The sequence below is a fragment of the Bos taurus genome, chromosome 16 (genome assembly GCF_002263795.3).
Source record: "Bos taurus isolate L1 Dominette 01449 registration number 42190680 breed Hereford chromosome 16, ARS-UCD2.0, whole genome shotgun sequence".
In the NCBI taxonomy this organism is placed as follows: Eukaryota; Metazoa; Chordata; class Mammalia; order Artiodactyla; family Bovidae; genus Bos; species Bos taurus.
This window is the reverse complement of record NC_037343.1, coordinates 42,617,365-42,629,512: the sequence shown is the minus strand read 5'-3', so window position 1 is coordinate 42,629,512 and position 12,148 is coordinate 42,617,365.

Here is a 12,148-nt window from a genome sequence, read left to right as displayed (position 1 = left end):
CCAGGTAGTAATATAAAATTGACCATCTTAACCATTTTTCGGTATACAATTCAATAGCATTAATTGTTGTTCAGTTGCTCAGTTGTGTGTGACTCTTTGCAACTCCATGGACTGCAGCACACCAGACTTCTCTTTCACTATCCCGGAGTTTGCTCAAACTCATGTCCATTGATTTCATTCACAATATTATGCCAACATCACCACTATCCATCTCCAGAACCCTGTCTTACAAAACTCAAACTCTACATCCATTAAAGAATAACTCCCATTCTCTTCTCCCTCAGCTGCTAGCAATCACCATTCTACTTTCTTTCTAATTTGACTAGCCAGACCTCAAATAGGTGGGATTATACAGTATTTGTCCTTTTGTGATTGGCTTATGTCACTTAGCTTAACATCCTCAAGGTTCATCCGTGTTGTAGCATGTGTCACAATTCCCTTCTTTTTTAAGGCTGAATATTCCATTGCATGTATGTACCACATTTTATTACTCATTCATCCATCTATGGAAACTTGGATTGGATATAATTATTTCTTTGTTATATCATGTATTTTATTATGTGCATTTTAATCTTTTTTAAAGACCTTATTGAATTTATTACAATATGGCTTCTGTTTTATGTTTTTTGGTTTTGGTGCCGCAAGGCATGTGGGATCTTAGCTCCCAGCCCAGGGATTGAATTCGTACCCCCTGCTTTGGAAGGTAAAGTTCTAACCATCGCACTGCCAGGGAAGTTCTTTATTATATGCATTTTAAGAAGTTATCTTGAGAGGAAGTCCATTGACTTCATCAACCATCCAAGGGATTCATGTGTAATACATAAAGGGGGAAGAAGCCCAGTGAGACAGACATGAGGAAGTGGGCTCAGAGAAGTTGACATTTGCCCAAGGTCACCCAGGAGGGAGTCAAGTCCAGCTCGGTCAGACTTGACCGAGGTCAGGTATGACTTCCCTTGCACAGAGAATGGCTCTGGTTTCAAAGGACACTTGGTGTTTTTCCAGAGAGGCCTTCCAGGAACACTGTGAAAGGAATGAAGATGCCTTCATCCTAGCACTGAAATTCAAGGTGTAAGTCACCATTTGTGGGAGGAAAGTCCAGCCCTCTCTTCACTCCCATTTCTCAGGCAGTGCTCCTGTGATTAGGTCTTCACTTGCCTCTGTCCAACTCCTGAGTGAAGACCCCAGGACAGCTGAGACACAAGCGGGCCTCTGATGTCTCATAAGGTACCTAAACCCCCAGATCTGGGACAGTGGGGAGTGTGCACCCCACTAAACCCTTAAGTCTGTGAGCAGACAACTAGAATACCCTCATTCTCACCCAACAGCTGGAAGAGGGCAGTGATTTGCAAGCCTCTCCCCAAGTCGTACTGACAAACAGTCACACAACTTTAACACCCAATATAAACTTTCAGGTCCTGTAATTGCTCTAGTTTAGCAAAACTTACCCCTGAGAAAACTAAATACTGAGATTATTCACACTGGTGTCATGGGAGACCCTCTCGAAAATGCTAAACTCTCTGACATCACCATATAATGATTCTTTTTCTTGTGAGCACTGATGGGGATAATAATAACAGGGTGGAAAGGGGAGGAGGGATAAATTGGGAGATTAGGGTTCACATATACACACTAATACACTATTGTATATAAATAGATAAGTAATAAGGACCTACTGTATAGCAGAGGGATCTCTACTCTATACTCTGTAATGATCTATATGGAAAAAGATTCTAAAAAAGAGTGGATACAAGTATACATACAACTGATCCACAGCTATACAGCAGAAACTAACACAATATTGTAGATCAACTATACTCTGATAAAAACTAATTTAAAAAAGAAATAATAGTCACTATTATTGATTGGCACTTTCTGTGTGCCAAGCATGTTAATTCTCCAACAATCATAGGTAGCAGGGGCAACTACTGTCCCTCATTTTACAGAAGAGGAAAGAGAAGCCCAGAGTGGTCAGTAATTTTTAAGAGTCACACAGCTGGTAAGTGACTTGAACTTTGACCCCAGGTGGTCTGCATGAAGCACATCATGCCAAGATCTGGGAATTCTCTTTCTGAGACACAAGCCTGCACTTGCAACAAGGGAGGAAGGCATATAAATGTCTGTCAATTTCTTGGTTACACTCTTTTTTCACCTTGTGTAGGAGATAAAGTACAGTAAGTCCCTTACATGAAAACCTTCAAGTTGCAAACTTTAAAAGCTGCAAATGTGCCTGTCTACCAGGCTCTGTATGCCAGCTGTTGTACGGGTGTTGTTCAATTACTCAGTCATATCCGAGTCTTTACAACCCTATGGACTGCAGCCTGCCAGGCTTCCCTGTCCTTCACTATCTCCCAGACCTTGCTCAAACTCACGTGCATTGAGTTGGTGATGTCATCCAACCATTTCATCCTCTGTCGTCCCCTTCTTCTCCTGTCTTCAGTCTTCCCCAGCATCAGGGTCTTTCCTAATGAGTTGGCTCTTCGCATCGGGTGGCCAAAGTATTGGAGCTTCAGCTTCAGCATCAGTCCTTCCAATGATTATTCAGGCTTTATTTCCTTTAGGATTGACTGGTTTGATCTCCTTGCAGTCCAGGAGACTATCAAGAGTCTTCTCCAACACCACAGTTCAAAACCATCAATTCTTTGGTCCTCAACTTTCTTTATAGTCCAACTCTCACATCCATGCATGACTACTGGAAAAACCATAGCTTTGACTAGATGGACCTTTGTCAGCAAAGTAATGTCTCTGCTTTTTAATATGCTGTCTAGGTTGGTCATAGCTTTTCTTCCAAGGAGCAAGTGTCTTTTAATTTCATGACTGCAGTCACCATCTGCAGTGATTTTGGAGCCCAAGAAAATAAAGTCTGCCATTGTTTCCCCATTTATTTGCCATGAAGTGATGGGACCAGATGCCATGATCTTAGTTTTCTGAATGTTGAGTTTTAAGCCAACTTTTTCACTCTCCTCTTTTACCTTCATCAAGAGGCTCTTTAATTTCTCTTCACTTTCTGCCATAAAGGTGGTGTCATCTGCATATCTGAGGTTATTGATATTTCTCCTGGCAATCTTGATTCCAGCTTATGCTTCATCCAGCCTGGCATTTCACATGATGTACTCTGCATACTGTACTGTAAGATTAAAAATGTTTTGTTTTTGTGTGTTTGTTTTTTATGCATGTATTATTTGTCTGGAAAGTATTATAAACCTATTACAGTATGGTACTATATTACCAATTATGTTACTAAGGCACCTAGGCTAACTTTGTTGGACTTATGAACAAATTGGACTTACGAATGTGCTCTCAGAACAGAAATCCTTCATAAGCAGGGGACTTACTGTAGTTTTATTTCAAGAAGCAAATTAACAGCTAAGAGCCCAGATTCTAGGAATATTCAAATTCATTAGATACCAGAGAAGTGCAAATTAAAACAACATTACGACAGAGGATTTACACTCATCAGAATAGCAAAAATTATGGAGGTGGAAATGAGAGAGGAGGAATGTTGGCAAAACTGTGCAGAGAGGCAGGAAGGCAAAGAGCTCAGAGCCCAGGTGCCACAACCAGTCTGGGGAAGGCACACCCACCTGGGCACTCCTGAGCTGGTTTCCTTATCTGCAAATGGAGGTGATTTTATCTACTTCATAGAATTGCTGCAAGGATTTCAACAGCTAATGACACCCAGCGCTGGGAAGGGCACCTATGCCAAGTAAGGGCTCTGAAAACAGCACAGGCAAGCCTGAGCTCCCAGAAGGCAAGGCCTTTTCTCTTGTCATTGGCTGCATCCTAGTGCCTAGAAGATTCCCTGGAAAAGGGCATAGCAACCCACTCCAGCATTCTTGCCTGGAGAATTCCATGGACAGAGGAGCCTGGTGGGCTATAGTCCAAGGGGTTGAAAAGAGTCGGACACAACTGAGAGACTAACACTAACTCAGTTAATATTTGTTGAATAAATGAATGCATTTACAAATTGTATGGGGAGAAGGCGACATCTCAGCACCACTTGATGGAACATCAAATAGTTAAAAATTGAAAATCTTGAAAACTGGGACAACACGGAAGGAAAATTAAGTGTCTGACCACTCTGTGAGGCAGTTGTCTCACTTAGATGTATCTCAAGAGTTCCTCGTCTGGTTCACAAAGGGGGCAAACCAGGGGACAATCCAGGGAACAAGTGAGTCAGTGTGGGAAAGCCACACGAGAGAAGATGCTGCAGCAGTTAGAAGCGATCATCCAGGGACTTTCATGACGGCCCATCAGGTAAGACTTTGCCTTGCAAGGCAGGGGCTGTGGTGGCTGTGGATCCCTGGTTGAGGAGCTAAGATCCCACATGCTTTGCAACCAAAAAGCCAAAACAAAACAGAAACACTATTGTAACAGACTCAATAAAGACTTAAAATAAAAAGTGATCATCCAGAGCAGGGCTTGGCAAACCTTCCTGTAAAATGTCAGATAATAAATATTGTAGGCTTTTCAGGCCACAGGATCTGTTACAGCCTTAGATGATATGCAAGGCTGTTCCAACAGAACTAACTATTCATGAACTCTCAAACTTGAATTTCATATAATATTTATGTGTCCCAAAATATTAATCTTCTTTTGAGTTTCCCCACCACCACCAAGTTGTTTAAAAATCTTAGCTTGCAGGCTGCTCAAAAACTGTTGGGAAATGTGAGACTGGACGCTGCAAAACTCCTAGAGGAAAACATAGGCAAAACACTCTCTGACATAAATCGAAGCAATATCAGAATAATGGAAATAAAAACTAAAATAAACAAATGGGATCTACTTAAGTTCAAAAGTTTTTGTACAACAAAGGAAACAATAAACAAAACAAAAAGACAACCCACAGATTGGGAGAAAACATTTGCAAACAATGTCACCAACAAGGGATTAGTCTCCAAAACTTACAAACAGTTCATGATGCTTAACAGCATCAAAACAAACAACCCAATCAACAAATGGGCAGAGGACCTAAATAGACATTTCTCCAAAGAAGACATAAATATGGCCATGAGGCACATGAAAAGATGCTCAACATCGCTAATCATTAGAGAAATGCCAATCAAAACTAAAATGAGATATCACCTCACAACAGCTAGAATGGAACAATAGCATCAAATAGCATCAATAGCATCAAAAAATCCACAAACAATAAATGCTGGAGAAGGTGTGAGCCCTACACTGTGGATCCAACACTTACACTGTTGGTGGGAATGTAAATTGGTACAGCCCACTATGGAGAACAGCATGAAGATACCTTAAAAAACTAAAAATAGAGCTACCACATGACCCTGCAATTCCACTCCTGGGCACATATCCAGAGAAAAATGTGATCCAAAAGGATACATGTAGCCAAATGTTCACTGTAGCACTGTTCACAACCCACAAGATACAAAAGCAACCTAAATGTCCATTGACAGAGGAATGGTTGAAGAAGATGTGGTACATATGCACAATGGAATACTCCTCAGCCATTAAAAAGAATGAAATAATGCCATTTACAGCAATATGGATGGACCTAGAGATCGTCTTGGAGAAGGCAATGGCACCCCACTCCAGTACTCCTGCCTGGAAAGTCCCATGGACGGAGGAGCCTGGTGGGCTTCAGTCCATGGGGTCGCTAAGAGTCGGACACGACTGAGCGACTTCACATTTACTTTTCACTTTCCTGCATTGGAGAAGGAAATGGCAACCCACTCCAGTGTTCTTGCCTGGAGAGTCCCATGGACGGAGGAGCCTGGTGGGCTGCCATCTATGGGGTCACACAGAGTCGGACATGACTGAAGTGACTTAGCAGCAGCAGCAGAGATTGTCTTACTGAGTGAAGACAGACAGAGAATGAGAAATATTGTATGAAAACCCTCATATGTGGAATCTAAAAAGAAATGATACAAATGGACTGACTTACAGAACAGAAAGGGATCCACACACTTAGACAATGAACTTATGGTTGCCAGTGGGAAGGATGGGGTTGTTGCACGAAGGCGGACCCCTTCCAGGGCCCAAAACTGGGCTGTTGTCTAACACTCGGAAATGAATTGTCCAAGGAGACACATGTGCTGACAAAGCAAGAGATTTTATTGGGAAAGGGCACCCGGGTGGAGAGCAATAGGGTAAGGGAACCCAGGAGAACTGCTCTGCCACGTGGCTTGCAGTCTCAGGTTTTATGGTGATGGGATTAGTTTCCGGGTGGTCTTTGGCCAATCATTCTAATCCAGAGTCTTTCCTGGTGGTGCACGCATCGCTCAGCCAAGATGGATGCTAGCGAGAGGGATTCTGGGAAGTGGACGGACACGCGGTGTCTCCTTTGGACTTTTCCTGAACTCTTCCACTTGGTGGTGGCTTATTAGTTCCGTATTCCTTATCAGGATCTCCTGCCATAAAACAACTCATGCAAATGGTTACAATGGTGCCTGGCTGGGGTGGGTGGTTTCAATCAGTGTGCTTCCCCTAACAGGGTGAAGGGATAGTTAGGGACCTGGGGATGCACATGCACACACTGCTGTATTTAAAATGGATAACCAACAAGGACCTACTGTTTAACACAGGAAACTGCTCAATGTTGTGTGGAAGCCTGGATGGGAGGGGAGTTTGGGTGGAATGGATACGTGTGTATGTATGGCTGGGTCCCTTCGCTGTCCACCTGAAACTATCACAACATTGTTAATCAGCTATACCCCAGTACAAAATAAAATGTTTTAAAAATGTTAAAAAAAACTGCTGGGGCTCAGGTTTTGCCCATGAGCCATCATTTGCTGAGCCCTATTCTAGATATGTGTCAACAACATGGATGAATTCCAAAAACACAACCAACAAGGCTGGTAATCTTGGATAGGATGGGGGTTAAAGAGAAATGACCACACATTCGAGATTTCCAGAGAAAGACTAGTTTACCCCAGGTTGTCCCAGTAAATAATAGCCCATATCTCACTCTCTAAAGTCACAGATCAAATGATAAATTATATGTGCCCTCCCCAGTTAAACCATCATTCTTGTTACATAAATTACAAACAGACATTCAGAACAACCATCAACAGGAGGACACTGGAACCTACCAAAAAAAGATACCCCACGTCCAGAGACAAAAGAGAAACCACAAGGAGACAGTTTGATAAGCACCTAGTCTCTTCCTATCTAAAAAAATAAAAATAAAAAATTAAGCAAGAACAATAATTCTTCCAAAAAACAGACATTCACTCATGTATCCTCCAACATCTAGAAAAGAGGTTGGCAACTTTTTTCCTCATAAAGGACCAGATAATAGATATTTTAGGCCTTGTGCCATGTGACCTATTGATGAAGCCTGAAAACAGTCAGAAACAGCACAGAAATTAAGGTGTGAGGCCAGGTACCACTAAAACTTCCTGATGGACGTTGAAATTTGAGGGTCATATAATTTTCATGTATCAAAAAATTTTATCCTTCTTTGGATTTTTTTCAATCATTTGAATATGTGAAAACACTTTCAGCTCGTGGGTCGTATACAATCTGGCAGTGGGCTGGATCTGGCCCAAAGGCTGTAGTTTGTTGACTATCAGTCTGGAAGAACACCTGGCCCCATGGTAGGTGCTGCAGAAATGTCTGTTTTTAGCTGAGTGCACTTACCATCAACAACCATGCCTGTCTTACAAGGGCACATGCATATTTAAGGACAGATAAACACCTGAGAGGGCTTCCCTGGTAGCCCAGATGGTAAAGAATCTGACTGTCAAGTAGGAGACCTGGGTTCGATCCCTAGGTCAGGAAGATTCCCTGGAGAAGGAAATGGCAACCCACTCCAGTATTCTTGTCTGGAGAACCCCACGGACAGAGGAGCCTGGCGGCCTACAGTCCAGGCGGTTGCAAAGAGTCGAACATGACTGAGCGACTCACACAAACGCCTGACTGAGGGTCGAGGAGACACTTAGGAGGGAATAGGGATTGGGAATAAATGAGAAAAATAATGAAATAAGAAAAACTTCACTCAGACTGAGAAAGATGACATTTAATCATGAACTGAGTTGGGTGACAAATGAAACTCCACTTCTGAGGCAACAAAAAAGGGAAAAAAGAAGAAAAGAAAATCAGGGCTCTGGAGCTAGAGAGCCTAGATTTGAAATTCTGAGGCTGCCCCCACTATCTGGTGACTTTGAGCAAGTTTAACTTCTCAAAGGTTCTTTGGAAAATGGAACTAAATATGGGACCTTCTTCCTAGGGCTGCTGTGAGGACGGAATGAATCCATACAGGAAAGGGCTTGGCACAGTGTCTGGTCAATGAACAGTATACTGTTACGGCTGTTTTCCATAAAGAACAGAGAGAATCGTATGCCCCGGAGGTATAAACAAGGTGAGTGAGCACAGGTAATTAGGGCTTCCCTGGTGGCTCAGATGGTAAAGAATCTGCCTGCAGTACAGGAGACGAGGGTTCGATCCCTGGGTGGGGAAGATACCCTGGAGAAGGACATGGCAACCCACTCCAGTATTCTTGCCTAGGAAATTCCATGGACAGAGGAGCCTGGCAGACTACAGCTCATGGGGTCGCAAAGAGTTGAGACCACTTAGTGACTAAATAACAGCAACAAAGAGATGATTGAGGGAACAGGCTCTAGAGCCAAGAACCCCAGTTTTGCCACATACTGGCTGTGTGACCTTGACCAAGTCCTGTGTGCTTTCTGTACCTCAGTCTCCTCAGCTGGACAGTAGTGCTTGCCTCATCGGGTTGAGGTAAAAATCAAATTACTCAAAACATAGCTTAGCACACACGTGCTCAGGTACGTTAGTATGTTACCACTCTGGACCCACAATTTCTGCCCCAGGGGAAATTAAGAAAGCAGTCAGAACAACAATCCCCTGTGACACACTCCAAAAGGTTCAAGGAGCTGGGCTGTGGGCTTTGAGCAAGGATTCAGTGGAGGAAACATCTAACATGAGAGACAAGACCAAAACAAACAAACAGAAAGTAATTATTCGATGAAACAGACAGAATGTTGTGTGCAAGAAAATCTCAGAGAAACTATCATTAATAGCTTCAGAGAGTTAAATAAAAAAAATATTGCCTGCATGAAACAAGCATGGCTATAATCAAGGAGAAAATAAGGGAATAGGAATGATCTTTTGAAAAATGAAAATATAGCTGCTAAAAAAAATTCAAATAGAAAGACTGAAGGTAAAGTTGTTGGAGAAATTTTACAGGAAGTAGAACAAAAAGAAAAATTTGAAAAACACAAGAAAAAAAGATTTTTTAGATGATGTGTTATTGCAGGAGGTTCAGTAGCTAACTAAAGAATTTTAGAAAGAGAGAACCAAGAAAACCATGGGGAAGAAATGATCAGAGTAATAATGTAACAAACTTTTCCAGAATTGAAAGAGAAGACTATCTGGAAAGACGCGATCACCTTATGCCCAGGACAATGAATGAAAAACAAGATCTCCAGGAAGACAAAGTAAGTCACCATCTTCAATTTCAGAATACAAGTGGTAAGAAGATTATGAAATATGTTAGAGAAAATGCAGATTACTTGAATGACCAAGAATACAACGGCCTTCTCAAAACAACAAGAGAAGCTAGAGAGCAGTGGAAAAAAATATCTTCAAAGGGCTGAGAAAAAATAATTTTCAACCTGTTATTCTGTATACAACCAGACTATCAGTAAAGTTTGAAAAAGGAATAAAGCCATTGTAAGGAAGTCCCAGGATGACAGCTGATACAACTCCCAGAAAGCAACTGAGAAATAAGGTTTGAAGACTCAAAAAAAATCTAAAAATGAAAGTGATAATTATCGGACAGATTGGACTATAAGGAAAACCTTAAGAACTTTCTACACCTTTTGGAAGGTATAGGGAGATGGAGATGGAGATGTTCAAAGAGAACAAAACAAATGAAAAAACAAGGCAATTAATAACAAAAAAAATTAAAAGTTGCACAGGAATAGCTACTTCTTGGCTCAGTATTGAATAAAATTTATGTAGTCACAATAAAAAAAAAAAAATTATATGTGTATTTAACCAAAACTTGTGATATAACTATATTCTAAAAATGGAGGAAATAATAATGGAGCATATGAGTTAAAAATCTTCACCAATCAGGACTTCCCTGGTGGTCCAGTGCAGGGGGACACTCAATCTCTGGTTGGAGAACTAGGATCCCAGGGGCCATGGGGCAATTAGGTCTTGAGCATCACACCTGAGAGGCGCCGCACCTCAAGTAAGACTTAACACAGGCAAATAAATAAACAAAAAGGAAAAAAGAGAGAGAAATAGATTTTAAAAAATCCTCGCTGATCATAACAGGAAATCAACAGGTGATCTCTAAGATAGGTGAATCAAAATATTATATAACAGCTGTACTATTTAAAAAGAAGGAAATCTGTAAGAAGCAACTAAAAGAATGGTTACTTTGAAAGGGGAGGTGGGGATTGAAGAGAATATGGGACTGCAGCCTTCATTACTGGTGTTTTGGCACTAATTGGCTTTTAACAAAAAGCATGTTAGGGCTTCCTTGGTGGCTCAGTGGTTAAGAATTCACCTGCCAGTGCAGGAGACACTGGCACCCCTGCATTGGCATGAGCTCCATGCCTGATCTGGAAGATCCCACATGCAATGGAGCAATTAAGCTCATGCATCCTGGAGCCTGCACTCCACCCAACAGGAGAAGCCACTGCAACCAGAAGCCTGAGCACCGCAAGTAGAGAAAAAGCCTGCACAGCAGTGAGACCCAGCACAGCCGAAAACAAATAAATAAACAACTTAAAAAAAACTTTTTTTAATCTAAGACCTAGGCCAAATAGGGGAGGCAGACCTTAATTCTGGCAGGTTCTAAGATATTTAAATGAAAAGGAAAGTAAGTCATGATGAAAGAAAAACAGCTTGCCTTGGTATTATATTATTTTATCTTTCAAAAATGCTTCTGGCGACCAAAGCAGTAATGAGTACACCTAATGCCTGGCTTCTAGTTTCTAAATGTCTCTTCTGACTGAAAGGAGCCAGGGCTCTTTAGAGGAATGGCTGATTCCAGGCTTGGCACATGGAAAGTATAAGGTGAGCCTGGAACACTTTGTTATGCCAGAAAGCAAGAATGTACTCAAAGAGTAATGGGAACACATCAAAAGGACCAAAAGCCAGTTTAAAGGGCTTCCCCAGGCCATAATTAGGACGATTTGATCATTAAAAACACTAATGACTATAATTATTGCAAAACATTGAATAAATAAAATCCAAGAGTTCATGGTAACTACAAAAAAAAAAAAAAAAAGTAGTTACCATTGCAGATGACTATTGGTGGTTTAGTTGCTAAGTTGTGTTTGACTCTTGCGACCCCATGAACTGTAACCCGCCAGGCTCCTCGGTCCATGGGATTCTCCAAGCAAGAATACTGGTGTGGGTTGCCATTTCCTTCTCCAAGGGATCTACCCAACCCAGGAATCGAACCCAGGTCGTCTGCATTGCGGGTAATGACTATCTACAGGAGAGGACTATTAGGCCAACCTATTCTGAAAATTGATAACAAGTTAAGCATTTAGGGGGAATTGCAGTTCATCTCCAGTTAATGAAGAAAAGTTCTTCTTTACAAAAGAATGCAGAATAAATTATATATTTAAAATTTTGCCATTCTGCAATCCCTAGTGAAGTAACTGAATCAGGCAAAGATCGTCAGTGGATGTTAAAAACATTAAGTAAAAGGTTGTAGGGAAATGGGATATTTGCCTTATGCCTGAGTATCATCCAGAGATCACTTGCAAATTGCAGAGGGAAAGTATACCTTTTCTGTGGAGGGATCCAGTGGTCACAATCTTAACTAAGGAGTCCAAATTTAGCATCATTGAAAGTAAGACAATCAGACATTGTGTTCCTGACGGGTGTAATAGGACATATTTGGCTGTACCCACAAAGTGACCTGGCCATTATCTAACCTGAATTTGATCAAGACTTTACACCACAGAGCAGGAAAAATGAGGAGAGAGGAATGCGCTAAGGAATGTCATGAGGAACAAATCAGGTGACTCCAGAATGTATCACGAATCCAGTTGATCCTTGAACAATGCAGGGCTTAGGGATATTGACCCTCCAAAAATTTGAAAATTGGAGTGTAATTTATAATGTTCCTCTGTATTTGTGGTTCCCCATCCTCCTATTCAACCAATCAGACAGTATTTGGAATCATCTCAGGGTATCT